Source organism: Bubalus bubalis, chromosome 20 (assembly GCF_019923935.1).
Source record: "Bubalus bubalis isolate 160015118507 breed Murrah chromosome 20, NDDB_SH_1, whole genome shotgun sequence".
Taxonomy (NCBI): Eukaryota; Metazoa; Chordata; class Mammalia; order Artiodactyla; family Bovidae; genus Bubalus; species Bubalus bubalis.
In genome coordinates this window covers 2,554,339-2,572,778 of record NC_059176.1, presented here as the reverse complement: position 1 = coordinate 2,572,778, position 18,440 = coordinate 2,554,339, and the positions used below count along the sequence as shown (strand labels likewise).

General features: G+C 42.6%; 1 pseudogene; it reads left to right on the top strand.

The window, feature by feature from the left end:
- The first annotated feature begins 2,647 nt into the window (after positions 1–2,647).
- Positions 2,648–4,219, top strand: LOC112580823 (annotated as a pseudogene).
- Positions 4,220–18,440: the final 14,221 nt, after the last annotated feature.

Genomic DNA, 18,440 nt, shown 5'->3' with positions numbered 1-18,440 from the left:
GGTATCTTGGTTTCTTGGTCTTCCCAGGTGGCAGTAGTGGTGAAGAAGCCGCCTGCCTATGATGCAGGCTCAGTGCCTGGGTGGGGAAGATGCCCCGCAGGAGGGCATGGCAACCCACTCCAGTATTCTTGCCTGGAGCATCCCATGGACAGAGGAGCCTGGCGGGCTACAGTCCACAGGGTCACACAGAGTCGGACACGACTGAAGTGACTTAGCACACATCTTGGTGTCTTGTTAACATGGACCTCTTGACTCTGTAATGAGGACAGAAAGGAAGTGCATCTATTTCCTGCTGTGTAGGAAATGGGGCAACGCAATGTCCTAGTAAACATAAACCTTTGGTTTGTCAGCTGTTGAGACATTTATGTGCCCGTCCTGAGGAAGCTGGGTCGGTTCCAATACCACATGTGAAGACAGAACCTGGGGAGCACAGGAGATCCCTGCCAGGGTTCTCCCATTGATAGCCTCATGAACTGAGGGTTCTGTCAACACAGTTTCATTAAACTATAGATCACTTCTCTTGTAGGTTTTCCAAAAATCAACTAGACTCTTGATATAAGGAAGTTGCTAGCACAATTTCTAGCAACTTTTCTCTTTAAGACATTTTTCAGTTAAGTAAGAACAGGGCGAGGGTGTCCTGGGGTAAATATGTCCAGTCTCTGAGAACAGAGGATGGTATCAGACAGGGGCGGGCATGTTGGTATGTTGGAGAATCTGAACCTCAAAGGTTAGGTCAGAGGGCAGGTGGCCTGGGCGAGTGGTCATGTTAGGAGAATCTGAACGGTCGTGCATAGGTATTATGAGGGGCTTATCCCAGTAACTCTATTGATGACAACTTTACTAGAGCATTTTCTTCCCACCCTGACTATTGGAGCAAAAATATAGCCAGAAGTAAAACAACAACTTTCCATTATGATAGGAAGACACATGTTTGATAAACAGTTCGATTGAACTAGTAGGATCAGTCTCACAGGCCTGACCCAGGTTCTTTGGTCAGCTGTTTGCCGTTGTCATCTTCGTATCCTGATGAGGGTGTCGTTTGAGCTTAGTTACTTGAAGTCAGGTGTCAGAAATATGGAACAAAGTCCACTCAGGTGGAGAGGCCTTGTGTGTGTGTGTGTAGGTTCAAGATTCTTTTTTAAAAACTGAAGTACAGTTGATACGCAATGTTGTCTTAGTTTCTGGAGTACATCAAAGTGATTCAGTTATACATGTATATATTTCCCTTTTTCATACTCTTTTCCATTATGGTTTGTTACAGGATACTGACTCTAGTTCCTGTGCTCTACAGTAGGACCTTACTGCTTATCCATTCTATATACAGTCACTTGCATCTGCTAATCCCAAACTCCCAGTTCATCCCTCCCCAACTCCCCATCCTCCTTGGCAACCATGAGTGTTTTCTCTACATCTGTGAGTCTGTTTCTGTTCTGTAAATAAGTTCATTTGTGTCATATTTTATTTCCACATATAAATATGTCTTTCTCTTTCTGATTTGCTTCATTTAATTAATTATCTCTAGGTCCATCCATATTGCTGCAAATGCCATTATTTCATTATTTTTTATGACTGAATAATATTATACATATGGATATATATATAATGTTAGGCTTTCCTAATGGCTCAGACAGTAAAGAATCTGCTTGTGATGCTGGAGACCTGGGGTCAATCCCTGAGTCGGAAGATCCCCTGAAGAAGGGACTGGCTACTCACTCCAGTGTTCTTGCCTGGAGAATCCCATAGACAGAGCAGCCTGGCGGCTACAGTCCGTGCGGTCACCAAGAGTCAGATACAACTGACGGACTAACACACACTATATATATACTATATATAATATATATATGAATAATATAGTATATATAATATTATTCAGCCATAAAATAGAAGGAAGTAATGCCATTTGCAGCAATATGGATGGACCTAGAGATTATTATATATTAAGTGAAGTAAATCAGAAAGAGAAAGACAAATATCATTTAGTATTACTTATATGTGGAATCTAAACTATGACACAAATGAACTTATTTACAGAACAGAAACACGTGTGTGTGTGTATATGCTAGTGGTAAAGAACCTGCCTGCCAACAGGTAGACATAAGACACGGGTTCAATCCCTGGGTCGGGAAGAACTCCAGGAGGAGGGCAAGGCAACCCACTCCAGTATCCTTTCCTGGAGAATCCCATGGACAGAGGAGCCTGGAGGGCCATGTTCCATAGGGTCCAAACAGTCAGACACGACTGAAGTAACAGTATATATATATATAGTATCTTCCGTATCCATTCATCTGTTGATAGACATTTAGGTTGCTTCCACGTCTTGGCTATTATAAATAGGGGCACATGTGTCTTTTTGAAATAGAGTTTTGTCCAGATACACACCCAGGAATGGAATTGCTGGATCATATGACAACTCTGTTTTTAGGTTTTTAAGGAGAATTCATAGTATTTTTGATAGCAGTTGCACCAACTTACATTCCCACCAACAGTTTAGGAGGGCTCTCTCTAAGAGGAGGTTTTTAAAGTTAGCCGCGGGCAGCAGCAGCAGCGCCGGGTCTGGAGTGGAGGTGCTCCCTCGGTGCTGTTTTGAGCAGCGGCAGTTCTCTCTACAGCGCCAGGGCGAGTCCGGTTCGTGTTCGTCCGTGGAGATCTCTCTCATCACGCGCGGCTGCGGGAAATCGGGCTGAAGCGACTGAGTCCGCGATGGAGAGAGAAAAGCAACAGTTCTGTAAACTCTTTATTGGTGGCTTGAGCTTTGAAACTACAGAAGAAAGTTTGAGGAACTACTACGAGCAATGGGGAAAACTTACATATTGTGTGGTAATGAGGAATCCTGCAAGCAAAAATCAAGAGGATTTGGTTTTGTGACTTTTTCTTCCAGGGCTGGAGTTGATTCAGCCATGGCCGCAAGACGTCCTTCAGTTGACGGGAGAGTGAGCTGAAACGTGCTGCTGCAAGACGGGAATCTGGGAAGCCAGGGGCTCGTGTACCTGTGAAGAAGCTGTTTGTTGGTGGAATTAAGGAAGATACTGAGGAGCATCATCTTAGAGATTACTTTGAGAAATATGGAAAAATTGATACCATTGAGATAATTACTGACAGACAGTCTGGAAAGAAAAGAGGCTTACTTTTGATGACCATGATCCTGTGGATAAGATTGTGTTGCAAAAATACTATCAATGGTTATAATGCAGAAAAGAAAGGCTTTGTCTAGACAAGTCCAAAGTTCTAGAAGTGGAAGAGGAGGCAACTTTGGTTTTGGAGATTCTCGTGGTGGTGGTGGAAATTTTGGACCAGGACCAGGAAGTAACTTTAGAGGGGGATCTGATGGATATGGAAGTGGCTGTGGATTTGAGGATGGCTATAATGGGTATGGAGGGGGACCTGGAGGTGGCAATTTTGGAGGCAGCCCTGGTTATGGAGGAGGAAGAGGAGGATATGGTGGTGGAGGACCTGGATATGGCAGCCAGGCTGGGGGCTACAGAGATGGTTATGACAACTATGGAGGAGGAAATTACGGGAGTGGAAATTACAATGATTTTGCAAATTATAACCAACAACCTTCTAACTATGGTCCAATGAAGAGTGGAAATTTTGGTGGTAGCAGGAACATGGGGGGACCATATGGTGGAGGAAACTGTGGTCCAGGAGGCAGTGGAGGAAGTGGGGGTTACGGAGGGAGAAGCAGATACTGAGCTGCTTCCTATTTGCCATGGGCTTCACTGTATAAATAGGAGAGGATGAGAGCCCAGAGGTAACAGAACAGCTTCAGGTTATCGAAATAACAATGTGAAGGAAAATCTTATCTCAGTCATGCATAAATATGCAGTGATATGGCAGAAGACACCAGAGCAGATGCAGAGAGCCATTTTGTGAATGGATTGGATTATTTAATAACATTACCTTACTGTGGAGGAAGGATTGTAAAAAAAAAAAAATGCCTTTGAGACAGTGTCTTAGCTGTTTAATCGTTGTTTCTTTCTAGTGGTCTTTGTAAGAGTGTAGAAGCATTCCTTCTTTGATAATGTTAAATTTGTAAGTTTCAGGTGACATGTGAAACCTTTTTTAAGATTTTTCTCAAAGTTTTGAAAAGCTATTAGCCAGGATCATGGTGTAATAAGACATAACGTTTTTCCTTTAAAAAAATGTAAGTGCGTGTGTAGAGTTAAGAAGCTGTTGTACATTTATGATTTAATAAAATAATTCTAAAGGAAAAAAAAAAGAGATGTGAATCCATGAGTCTATGCCTTCTATTAATAGTTTGGCAGCACATGGATTAGTAAATAGTAACTGATAAGATCCTTTCTGATGTTGCTGAAACAAATCTTTTATGTCTTTTCCAATAAACAAAACCTCCAGATGATAATCCATGATCTTTAAGGATTTCATCTTCCAAGAGCTCACAGTGAAAGGGGCTAGCTACTAATTTTTCATTTTCCTTATGTGTTTTAATAAGGCCCTGACAATAATGTAATATATCTCCTTGGACTGAGGTTGGTCCATACATTCCCTCATTTAATCACAGGCCATCCTGTTAATTCTTTCAAAAGGACATGGCTCATGCTCACCAAAAGGCATAGATCTAAGGTCAAGAGGCACTAGCAGAAGAGCTTTTGGCCGTGAAAGAACTGTTTCTGAAAGTTTTGCCAATTGCAATTTGATGGTGCCACTAGTCCTTTCTACCAATGCTGAAGATATGCGCAGTGAAAAGGCCACATGACTGGTCAAATGTCACATATAGATTCAATTATTTGTGCAGTAAAATGTGTTTCCCAATCACTGTGTAATTCAGAAGGACTTCCCCAAATAGGAATTATTATCTTTCCTATGACAGCATATTAAAAAGCAGAGACATTACTTTGCCAACAAAGGTCTGTCTAGTCAAGGCTGTGGTTTTTCCAGTAGTCATGTATGGATGTGAGAGCTGGACTATAAAGAAAGCTGAGCGCTGAAGAACTGATGCTTTTGAACTGTGGTGCTGGAGAAGACTCTTGAGAGTCCCTTGGACTGCAAGGTGATCCAACTAGTCCATCCTAAAGGAGATCAGCCCTGAGTGTTCATTGGAAGGACTAATGTTGAAGCTGAAACTCCAGTACTTTGGCCACCTGATGCGAAGAGCTGACTCATTTGAAAAGACCCTGATGCTGGGAACGACTGAAGATGGGAGGAGAAGGGGACGACAGAGGATGAGATGGTTGGATAGCATCACCGACTCAATGGACATGAGTTTGGGTAAACTCCTCCAAGAGTTGGTGATGGACAGGGAGGCCTGGCATGCTGCAGTCCATGGGGTCGCAGAGTCAGACACAACTGAGCGACTAAACTGAACTGAACTGAATAGCAATTTACCTACTGTTAAAGCCATTGCTCTCCTGCATGGAAAAGCGTCAAGCCAGTGTGAAAACATGAAGATCATTATGAGCATATATTTATTTCCTTGAGATGGTGGCAGCTGGACGGAATGCAGCCGCCATGCGTCACGGGCCCCTTACGTCACGGGCCCCTTACGTCACGGGGCCCCTTAGGGGGAAGAGCGGCCCTGTGGCCACAGGTGACTGTCCTGGAGTATACATAGGGTGCACATCACAGCAAGCATACACACTATGAACCAGTTGTGGGGAAAAAGCTTCTAAACATATTGTTTTCCCCACAGAATCATTTTCTCAGGCACCCAGTGAGTAAAAGAATGTATATATTGGGCTCCAGCAGGCACAACAGGTTTCCTCTCAGGTCCAAACCATATTTGTGTGACAGGGTTAAAAATTTCTCCTTTTTTATTACCACATCTGTTCCTGTCCTTCAGTGGCAGTTTCTTGAGCTTGCAGAAGGAAATCCTTCACTGAGTGAGCAGGGCTGACAGAGAGCAGTGGACATTCTCAACGCTGGACAGAACGATTATTTAGAGCTGCTTGCTGTTGGTGGCCGTACCAGCAAGCTGATTTCCTTTAGTTTCCATAGCCTTCGATTTCAGATGTCCTGGGGCTTTAATAGGTGGTAACTCTTTTGGTAATTGTATAGCATTTAATAACTTTGCAAGCTGTTTCCCATTATCATTGATTCATGGCTCTGTTGGGGCTTCCTTGCTGCGTAGGCTTTTCTCTAGTGGAGAGTGGGGGCTACTCTCCAGCAGCAGCGCAAGGGCTTCGCATCGTGGTGCTTTTCTCGTTGCCGAGCACGGGCTCTAGGGCAGTCTTCAGTGGTTGTGGCACGTGGGCTCAGCAGATGCGGCTCTCAGGCTCACAGTTGTGATGCACAGGCTTAGCTGCCCTGTGCCAAGGGGGATCTTCCCAGATCAGGGATCAAACAATGCCCCCTGCACTGGTGGGCAGACTCTTTACCACTGAGCCACCAGGGAAGCCCTTGTTTACCATTTTTTTTTTTGGTAGGTTGTCCCGAAGAGGTAAAAAAACTTCATTGTTGCCATAATATCCCAAAGTCACGGGCCACTCCAAATGTATAAGAATTATCAGTATAAATAGTTGCTATCTGGTCTTTAGCTAGTTGACAAGCTTGAATTAAAGCAGTTAATTCAGCTGATTTTACTGACCTCATTTCTGGTAAATAAGAGTTTTCAATTATGTGCACGTTGGACGTTACTATATTTACAGCTTGGTAATATTCTTGTGGTGTTGGAGAAGACTCTTGAGAGTCCCTTGGACTGCAAGGAGATCCAACCAGTCCATTCTGAAGGAGATCAGCCCTAGGATTTCTTTGGAAGGAATGATGCTAAAGCTGAAACTCCAGTACTTTGGCCACCTCATGAGAAGAGTTGACTCACTGGAAAAGACTCTGATGCTGGGAGGGATTGGGGGCGGGAGAAGTGGACGACAGAGGATGAGATGGCTGGATGGCATCACTGACTCGATGGACGTGAGTCTGAGTGAACTCCGGGAGTTGGTGATGGACAGGGAGGCCTGGCGTGCTGCAATTCATGGGGTCGCAAAGAGTCGGACACGACTGAGCAACTGAACTGAACTGAATATTCTCGTTCATCTTTTAAGCAGGACCCATCAGTAAACCAAATCAGACCAGCATTGTCAATGGGAGTTTCTTGTAAGTCATTCCTAGAATCAAGAAGATAATCCATCAGTAGAATGCAGTCAGTCTTTCTAGATGGTGCTAATGGTAGAGAACCCACCCACCAATGCAGGAGACGGAAGAGACTTGGGTTCGATCCCTGGGTCAGGAATATCTCCTGGTTGAGGACACGGCAACCCACTCCAGTATTCTTGCCTGAAGAATCCCATGGACAGAGGAGCCTGGCAGGCTACAGTCCATAGAATCGCAAAGAGTCAGACACGACTGAGTGACTTAGCACACAGCAAACAGAATGCAGTCATGGTCGTTTAATCAGCAGTCCTTTCTATAGACCAAGTCTAGTGTATGACTTAGCAACGAAACAACAGGTAGAGAGAAAAGATAAATGCTTCCAATCTGTGTGTGTTTGTTTAGTCACTAAATCATGTCTGATTCTTTTGCGACCCCATGGGCTATAGACCACCAGTCTCCTCTGTCCATGGGATTTCCCAGGCAAGAATACTGGAGTGGGTTGCCATTTCCTTCTCCAGTGAATCTTCCCAACCCAGGGATCAAACCTGTGTCTCCTGCATTTCAGGCAGATTCTTTACCACTAAGCTACCTGGGAAACCCTCAAATCTGTTTACAAATGTGCAATTTACCAAATTGCTGTAAGTCATAATTAGCTTCAAGTGAAAGATTCCCTTATCTGGAAGATTAAAATTTAGTAATATTTCAGACAAAAAGTCACACAAATTTTATTTATATTTCATATTTATCAGTTCATTTAATCCAAGGTAATTAATTTTTGTTCCACTTGAGTCCAGTTTCTCCATTACTGTTTTGACTTTGCCTGATAACTGAGGAGCACAGTCACAGCGATAATTTAAGAAGTTCATGAGGTTTTTGTTAAGATTAGTATGATTTGCCCAATAAAGTGGGTGCCTTGATCACTGGAGATTGTGGAAAGCATAACCCTAAGTGGAAAACACAATTTCTATCAGCTTATTCGTCTCTGTGAGGGCATTAGCCTTGCAGCAAAGGACGGCTTTAACCCCCCAAATGAAAAGCAGTGTTTGCCAGGGAGCCAGGAGGAGCCAAGCAGCCGTCTTGGGTTTCCCGAAGCCCCAGCTGCTCAACTCACAGCTATCGTTACCGTCTAATTTTTCTGATTTAGGAGCAGACTGTTCTAAGGACCTCAGGATGGCAGAAGTCCGACAATGAAAGGTTAAATTTCTGTAGAAGCAGGACAGACTTTATCTACATGTGCCATCATCTCTATGGTCAGTTGTCATTGCCTTGGCATGAAAGTCAGCGAGGGCATTTCCCAAATACTCGGGTTCAGGTCTTTAATGGGAGCCTCAATTTTGATGACAGATAACATTTTATGTCAGAACATGTACGATTTCCAGGAATTTCATGTAATTTCTAAAATACGTATAATACGTATACTTACATAGACGTAACATAAAGAAAGCTTAACGGTACGTCTTATTTGACAGTGCTTCCTACGTAATTTAATCTACCAAATAAGCTTAGTTAGGTTAGTATTTTTCTGAGATGACTCAGGGGCCCTATGAAGCACCTCAAAGTTAGCTGGAGGTCAAAAGAACTTTAATGAGAATTTGATATTCTAGACGTTTGTCAAAAATATCAGAAAGCTTCAAAACACTTGGTCAAATAGGATCATAGGTTACTGTGAAACAATACTTATTTACTTAACCAAAGTGACAAAAGATTTCAAAAGCAAGTACAGATCATGTAAAGGCAAGGAGATTCACACCATCTGTTATCAAGAGTGGCACTGTAAGAGAATTTTGTTCTCTCAACAGAGAGAAAACCAAATGCAGTCTTGCTTCAGCTTACCTTTAATAACACATTTTATTTACCTAATTAAATGCAATCTAATTTTAATCAATTATGACCACATACAAAATTCTCAAGTTTTCTTTTCTATAACCTTACATCACTGCTTGTATTCATTATTTATTTGTCCTTTTTTCCCATCTAGAAACAACTCATTCTAGGACAAAATTATACTCCTTTTTTTTCTCCTAAACAAAGATATTTCATTTTTTATATTTTCTGTCAACATTAGATAGACTACTTTTTTATAACTGAAATGCTTACTTTATTATTTTAGTATCTTTACTTACATAGATTCTAATTTTTAAACCTTAAAAAACTTTAGTGAAAATCAGGAAGCAAGTAATTGACTCTGTCATACCAGTATTTCCTGATTAGCAAACCTAAGAATATACTCCATAACCTTTAAAAACATACCTTTTCCTCATAGCATAATTTCTCTTTTATGTGGTGTGAGATGTGTCTAATAAACCTGAATATCTTTAGTTTTTTTCTCTTGTAAGACAACAAAGTAGGTAGATTTAGACATGTTTACCAATGAAGGTTTTGGTATTTTTATCTTAATTGGAAATGATCTGGATATCAAAAAAAATTCCCATCATCTATCCTAATTTAACAAAACTCTGGAGTTTTAAATTACCAAAAATCTGGAGAAACTACATTTAGACATACCATAAAACATAATCACTCTTTAAGAGTTCACCTAAAACTTTTATCTCATTTATCTCTACTTCATTACTTGTGAAAATATCATCACACCAAGTTAATTTTCTTGCTGAGAAATTTTGTGACATAGATAACATGAACTTACTGACTTTCAGCAAACTTGTGCCAAGTCTCTTTAGTCATATGTGAATCTTTGAGACCCTATGGACTCTAGCCTGCCAGGCTCCTCTGGCCATGGGATTTGCCAAGCAAGAATACTGGAGTGGGTTGCTGTGCCCTCCTCCAGGCGTACAATAAAAGGTATCATACTTAATGCCGATGACCCTAAAGACATGTCTGCATTAATCAAACCCACAACTTAAACTTGTTTCCATTTATTAAAGATTAATCTTGATTAATTCTGGATCACATGATCCTTTAAGCATTTGGATTACTTTTATGTTACGTTTGCTGCTGCTGCTGCTGCTAAGTCGCTTCAGCCGTGTCTGACTCTGTGCGACCCCACAGACGGCAGCCCACCAGGCTCCACCGTCCCTGGGATTCTCCAGGCAAGAACACTGGAGTGGGTTGCCATTGCCTTCTCCGTATGTTACGTTTAGAAATATTTAATTTGCAAGTACTTACTTGTTAAAAATTGAAGTATTATAGATTTATAATACTGTGTTAGTTTCTGGTATACAGGAAAGTGATTCAAAGATAGATACATACATATATAGAGACAGAGATATAGGTATGTAGCTATAGATACACTATATATTCTTTTCAGATTATTTTCCATTATGGTTTATTACAAAATATTGAATATAGTTTTATGTGCTATACAATAGGATCTTGTTGTTTATCTGTTTTATATACAGCAGTGTGTCTGCTAATCCCAAACTCCTAATTTTATCCCTCCCCCGTTTCCCTTTTGGTACCAAAGTTTGTTTTCGATGTCTATGAAACTGTTTCAGTTCTGTAAATAAGTTTATTTGTGTTGTTTTTCCTGGATTCCACATAAGTGATATCATATGATATTTGTCTTTATCTGACTTATTTCACTTAATATACTAATCTCTAGGTCCACCCATGTTGCTGCAAATGGCATTATTTAATTTTTTTTATGGCTGAACAATGTAAGAGCTTGGGCTTCCCTGGTGGCTCAGATGGCAAAGAATCTGCCTGCAGTGAAGGAGATCCAGGTTTGATCCCTGGGTCGGGAAGAGCCCCTGGAGAAGGGAATGGCAACTCACTCCTGTATTCTTGCCTGAAGAATACCATGGACAGAGGAGCCTGGCGGGCTACATACAACCCATAGGTCGCAGAGAGCTGGACACAACGGAGCAACTAAACACAATGTAAGAGGTCACTTTTAAGTCAATCAAATAAAGCTCTTTTACAAATTCATATTGATAATATCATCCAGAGGTAGAAACATATCACATTCGTAACATACACACAGACATACATACATCTAGATAGACACAGAAATCTCACAGTTTTCCTACTTGAATTTTAAAAGTTCTTCAGAAAAAAATAAATAAATAAATAAAAGTTCTTCAGGACTTCCCTGGTGGGAATGCAGGGGACACGGGTCCAACCCTGATCTGGGAAGATTCCACATGCCGCAGGGCAACTAAGCCCATGCACCACAACTGCTGAGCCCATGCACCTGGGAGCCTGTGCTCTGCAACAAGAAACCACCACAGTGAGGAGCCCACGCGTTGCTGCGAAGCGTAGCCCCAGGCACAACTAGAGAAAGCACACACACAGCAAAGACCCAACGCAGCCAAAAATTAATTAATTTTTTAAAAAGAGAAAAAGCCTCCCTAGCTTTTCTCCCCCTTTGGTTTTAGGTTCTACTCATTGAGCTAAGGCTGTAGTCTCAGGCAATGCTGCTGTGTTTGTATTTCAAGGACATGATAAGTGTTACAATTTTGTTTTCTCCTGGGAGTACTTCTGTTCTCTCAGGGTCAGAATTTTGAAAAGATGTTTATCAAGCCAGCTTTCTTTAGTTGTGCATGCAAAAATCAGTTTTGGAATGTCAAAAAAGCTTTATCCTGGCTATTTAGGGTTAGGAAAGTACTTGTAAGTATTCTTTCCATACAAATTGAAGAAGCCAGCCAGAGTTCCAATGGATGACTGCCTGCCCGGGTGCTGATAAGCTTTAGAAACACAATTCCCCCCCTTTTTAAAAATATTTATTGACCTATTTGTTTCGTTGCTCCAGGTGCTGGTTGCAGCATGTGAGATCTAGTTCCCTGACCAAGGATCAAACCCGGGCCCACTGCATTGGGAGCAGAGAGTCTTAGCCTGGACTACCAAGGAAGTACTCCCCCTTTTGTTTAGATTCATTTTGTTATAAAGTGCAAGTCTTAAGGGCTTCCAAAGTGGCTCAGTGGTAAAGAATCTCTCTGACATTGCAGGAGACACAAGAGATACAGGTTGAAATACAGGAAAATCCCCTGGAGTAGGAAATGGCCACTCTCTCCAGTATTCTTGCCTGGAAAATTCCATGGACAGAGGAGCCTGGCAGGCTATAGTCCATGGGGTCGCCAAGAGTTGGACACGTGCCTGCTGTATGGCATGAGCAAAAAAAAAAAAAAAAACAAGGAAACCCAGATATCAGGAACAACTTACAGAATCACCTGAAGGGTATTGAGAAGCAGCAGGGGTGCAAGAGGCCCAGGCTTGGTACCAACTGCTGGTCCAAAGCAGAGTCTGGGTGACATTATGTGTGTTTTTCTGATATCCTGCCAACTATGCCAAGTAACTTTGACAAAAACAATCAATAAACAACTTATAATAGGTAGAGAAAAGTGTTTTGTTTGAGCCAAACTCTGATTACTCTTGAGAAGCTGCTCAGGAGAAACATGGTTTTCAGCACAGTTTTATGTCTGGTCGGAGTAAAGAACATCACACAAGAATATAATCCCTCAAGGTTTCAAAAATCAAATTGGTACATACCCAACGAGTCAGCGTGGCCTTGGCACCTGGGGAGGGAGTCTGATTATCAAAGGAGGATGGCCCCGAAAGGGAGGCATTTAATCTTTATTTTTAACAAGGACTTCTTTACTTCTGGTCAGTATGCCCTTTTCTTTAACAATTAAAGCAGATGTACAATGTATATATGTTTGATAGGCCACATACAGGCTGTTCTAGTCAGTGTAAAACTCAAAGTTAACGTGTATAAACCAGAATGACTTCCCATACCTCAATACGTGAAAATTTCTTTTATCACTACCTTTTCTCTTTTTATTTTTCTTTGCTTAGCAGTGTATTGAGTATGCAACTGGTACCTAACAAGTACTTGCACAATAGAATCAAATATTTTTAAAATATTGAAAACTACAGAGAATGATACATTAAACATCAGTGTATCCCCATATAGAACTAACGCATTTCAATATCCTGTAGTCTTTGTTCCAGATCTTTTCCATTACTCATGAAACACAGACAATACAGATTCAGTTGAATCTTTCTTTAGTATGTAAGTTACCTTTTTTCTTAATCTCAAGGGCTACCACAATCGTAGATGTTACCTTTACATACCTGTTATATTTAAATTAGACATTATATATTTATCATATAATGTTTTGCATATATAATAACTTGCATTTTTTTATTCTACACTTTTTGAGAAATTTAGGCATATTCATATTATGTAAATTAACTGCCATGTAGTACTTTATTACATACATATACCTCAATTTAATTATCCTATTCTGTATTGATGGATATTTTAGAACATTTTTAATTTTAGAAACAATGATGCAATGAACATTTGCCTTATATTTCTAGAATATATACCTAGAAGTGGAATTTTTGAATTGCAGTAGTCATTGCCAGAATAATCTCCAATGTTGTTCATTAAATTTATACAACTATTGATGGTTTATAGTCATTTGCACTTTTCAAGCTGTAGTCAGAGACAATCAATACCATCTCCAAGAAGTATTAATAAAAATGCTTCCCTGAAAAAAAGTAGTTCGCACTTTTCCAAGGTCTGGTCAACACCTGACAAAGCCAGACTTTAAAATTCTGCTGACAGATGGGCAAAGTGGATGCTCCACTTTAGTAAGACTGAATGTTTATTTTCTATTTTTATTAACCATTTAGATTTCTTCTGTGAATCTGCTGTTGGTATTCTCTAGTTCATTTTTCAATTTGGTTGTTTGGGTTTTTTTATTGATTTGTAGAAGATTCTTTGTTATGTTTTGAATATTAGTCCCTTCCTATCTCTTTTGTCTGCGTGTGCATGTATTAAAATCTGCAAAAGTCCATTGTTTTTCTTTGTTCATTTTGTGCAGGGCGACTTTTACTGAACAGAATTAAAATTTTCCATATAGTAAAAAAAAAATAAAGAAAAATGCGTGGCATAAAGAAAACGTTATCAACTCATAGGTCCCACCTCCTCTAAAGAACACAGCACTAGAGCCACTGGAATCCGACTAAAGGAGAAGCCAACTGCGTGACTCTGGACGCGCCAAGCAGGGTGAGTAGTCCCTACCACATGGGAAAAGCCCTAAAGCTGGGAGTCAGAACACCTGATCCCAAGAACGAGGCAAACCCTCTCTCGTTCACGAGGAGGTACCGTGCATACTTGCCACCTCCCCGAGGTGTCAGGATCCCAGTGAGAGAAAGCAGGCGATAGGGCTTCAGCAGCAATACAGCCTCATCAGAACTGTCAGCCCAACTCTAATGGGTGTGGTCAGAATAAGGCAAAGACTCTGGACAGCCAGTCTCATAACTCCACCACTAGGCCAGGTGACCACTGCTGCAATGCAGTCATGGGGCATCAATTTTGTTCTTTACTTATTTTGATTCACAGATAGACTGCCTGAATCAGGGCACATGGACCATCTCAGAAGAAAGCTACTGGGACTCTGCTGTGGGGGAAAAGAGGGACCCAGACTCCAAAGTCACATGGTCCTGTGGCTCTTAGGCAACGTTTCCGGAGGCCAGCAGCTCCCACAGCACCTGGGAATCTGGTAGAAATCTAAACTCTGGGCCCACCCACACCTGATCCCAGGGATCTGTGTTTTTCTGAGCTGTCCCAGGATTCTAAAGCTCACCCCTACTCGGGAACCACTGTCTTAAGGAAAACAGGCCATGCACAGATAAGTAACATAGGAATCCTTCAAGAAATACAGAACCCAGAAGGTAACCACAGATGTTTGCTCTCAAAAACTAGTCCTAAGTGTGAAGCCTACTCCAAGTGGCAGCTTACTCAGCAAAGAATGTGCTTCCCTGGGCGTGGGTCTAGGGCTTGAATCCAAGGCCTAGGCCACAGCCTGTCGGCAATCAGGGGGCTCACTGGCTGGCTCGTGGACAAACTGTTCCCAACTCGACTCCCAGCTAGAGAGGCAATGTGTGGCAGCAATGGGAATATGTTCTCACTGGAACTTCTCTGGTGGTCTAGTGGCTAAGACTGCGCTCCCAATGCAAGGGGGTCTAGGTTCAATCGCTGGTTGAGGAACTAGATCCTACATGCCACAACTAAGACCCAGTGCGACCAAACATTTTTAAAAAACATACGTTCTCTCACAAAGGTTTGCAAATGTCAGGAATCAGAATGGGAATCCAGAGTCTCAGCAGGAGAGCCAGCTGCAGGGCACCCCGTGATCGAATGCTGTGCCCACTGCCACTAAAATCTCGGAGGAGAAGGTCCAGTTCAGTACACACACACCTTGCTTCCCTGAAGAACCCGAGGGGACCAGAAGTGGTCACTGTCCCATCCGGAGATGCTGTGTGTGACTGGAACAACCAACCCAAGGGCAGGGCCTGCCTTCCAAATCGCCCTTATTCCCCCGTCATCTACTGACGCCACTTCGCACTTTTCCTTTTTTTCCCAGGAGTGACACAGGATAGACTCTGGTCGGATTATCAGTCCCCAGTGACACCTGGCCTGGATACCTCCTCTTTCCCTCAGAGGCACCTGTCCCCTTCCCCAACTGAAGGTCCCTAGTCCTCAGCCAAAGTTCAGATTCCTTGTTTCTCCTCAAGGATAACTGTCCTGTCTACAAGTTACTTACCCTAAGGAAGAAGAGGGACAAGTGAACAGGCAACTACAATAAAGTGCCGTGAATGCCAGAGGTTTGGGGTGGGAGTGGGGCCAGTCACAAAGGCAGGGAGACATCCTGCCCAGAGGGTCGCTGAATCCACAGAGCAGGGTAAGCTTCACTTGGGTGTCCACCAGGAAGGTATTAGCCCCTGCTTGTTGACATGTGGTCTCCGTTGGCAGGGCCTGAGATGTAGGCAGGGCCTTCATCCTCTCTGCCTAGTAATCCAGGAATGTTTGCTGACATGGGTGCCTCAGATTAACACGGCTCAGGACGCTAGCCCTCAACACAGCCAACGCCCTCCACTACCTCTGTACTCCCCAGATAACCTCGTTTCCTCCAGCAGCTTCGAGTGTCTGCCTGCATACATTTACAGACTTGTGCTAGAAAAAGAATGATGCATACCCCCCGTAGCCCATCCTCAAGGAGGGAAGACAGGAGCTTAAGTCACAGCTAATAATGCTCAGCTTTCAAAGTATGCTAGAGGGTAGAGAGAGCTGAGAGAGGGATGTCTTAGAAACCCATCATAGAGGGCAATGCCTTGATCCCTTCAGTGGCCCTCAGCTCAGCACAAGGTTCCCAGGGCATACAGACTTGGTCTTGCTTAATTCATGCCAAACAGACTCACAGACACCAAAAACTAAGCAATCATAAGGCCAAGTTAATAATTTACCTTTTCAGTAGCTAATCATGTTTGCCCAGGACATTCCCTTAAATGCATAGTTCAGGCACTCATTCGACAGGGATTTCCTAAGCACCTAGTACCCTTATTTAGTAAGCTGTGAGCGCCTGGTTGGGGGAAATAATGCAGCCAAATGAGGCGGAGACCAAGAAATGGCAGATGGAATTGTGCAATGAGCTTGGCGTCAAGCTGGAGTTCAAACACTGTGCACTATTTACTAGACAGGTGACTTGAGGAAACAATCTTCCCGAGTCTCTTTCCTCACATGTAAATGTGCATAACAACACTCCCTCCTGTGAATGGTTATATTCATCTGGAGAGGCTGTGTGGGTAATGGTGAAGAGAACAGGCCCTGGGATCAGACAGATCTGGTTCTAGCTCTACCACTTACTAATATATCTAGGGCAAGCTGCTTAATTTTTTCCAGTAAGCTTCAGTTTGCTCATTTGTAAAATGGGAATAAAGACTCCTCAGAGGCAAAGAAGTAAGTGAAATAGTGTATTCAAAGGACTTAGAAAATTCTAGGTTATGAAAAACATTCAACAAATGGTATGTTTGAGATTTTTAAAAATTGTCCATGATTAGATACAATGAATGACACATGTACTAAAAATTAAAATTAGTACAAACTTCAATGAAATAAAATACGGGGCCATCAAACATGATTCAAAAAAAGTGATCACTTTGTATTTAGTTATTAAAAAACTCTTGAAGGAAGCAGGCCTCTAGCCTCAGACTAGTTTCATGCTCATAAACTAGTTTTTAAAATAATGTCATTTGTGTGCAGTCATGCAAAAACTCCAAAGTTTCAATACTGCTAAGTCATGCCTCAGCGTGAACCAGAGAAGCATGTCTGGATATATCTATCCAGTTTGTGTGACCGGAACCCTGGTATCCATAAAGCATTATGCATTTGGTTTAACAATTATGTACCAAAGTATACACCGTGTGATTGTAATATAAGCCCCTGCAGCAAGGGACAGATCACTTCTCTCAATTCTGGATCATCCATTTTATTTATTCTCTCCCTTTTATTTATTTTTCCCACTGACCCTGTCTGGTTTTAAATGATTTATAAAGCTTATAAAACCTTGCAAGAGTAATCTTGAACTTTGATTTTAAAAATCAACATTTTTCAATCCTAACCTTGCAAATTTGAATGGTGTAAATCAAAGGTCAGCCCCTTATCCAACTCACCCTGTCCTCAGCAACACTGCTACTTCATCCAGATCCGGGAAACCACACAGCTGCCCAGGACACTGCTTCAACCGCTCGGTTATTTGGCTCTTACTCTATTATAATCAAGTATGTTTTCACATTTCAAGGTGGACTCTGCATTTTTACAGTCGCAACCGAAATTTTACACAAAATAAAAGTATCTGAAAGACTGAGAGAGTTTCTGTAATCACCAAAACTAAAATTTGAGAAGCTCCTGGTAAACTGTAATCGTTTGCAAGTGAATACACTGGAACTGGAACCTCATTAGTACACCCACTTTCATCTCTGATCTCTGCTTTGCCCAGCAAGGAGGTCACAATTCGGCAACACTGGGGGGGATGATTCCACGAACGGTAAGGTGATGTGAGGCTTATTTTGAGCAGTGATGGTAGAGCACGAGAACGTGGAGACATTCCCCACGCCAAGATCACTTCCAGGAGGTCCAGGGGTTAAGAATTACTTTCATGTTTTCCCCTTTAGAAAACATGTGGACAAGAGACACCAGTCAAGGTTGGCCTGCAGACCGGGCGCCGGGGAAAGGGCGAGGCGGACGGTTGAATCACGATCGCCGCGACTACGCACACCTGAGCTTCGGAGGATAAAAGGCGGCACGTGGGACGAAAGACCCAGACCCTCCAAGCTTCGCCCTCTGCCCAGGCCTAGGGAACTGTGGAAGAAAAGCAACTTCTTTCTTAAGACTGGAGGACGAGGGTCCCCGGGAAAGAAGGGACAGAGAGGAGCCCCCGAGAGTTCCCGCACCCATCTCGGGAACACCTGAGGGAACGCGGCCTCGGGAGCCGCAACGCAGCCAGCGGGGGAGGGGGAGGACCAACCGCCATCTTCCCCGGCGCCCAAACCGACAAAGCGCAGTGTAGCGGAGGATCTCCGCCGCCGAGGCCCGCCCACTCTCGCGAGACCGCAAAGGCCTCTGGGAAAAGCGGGGGCGGGGAGAG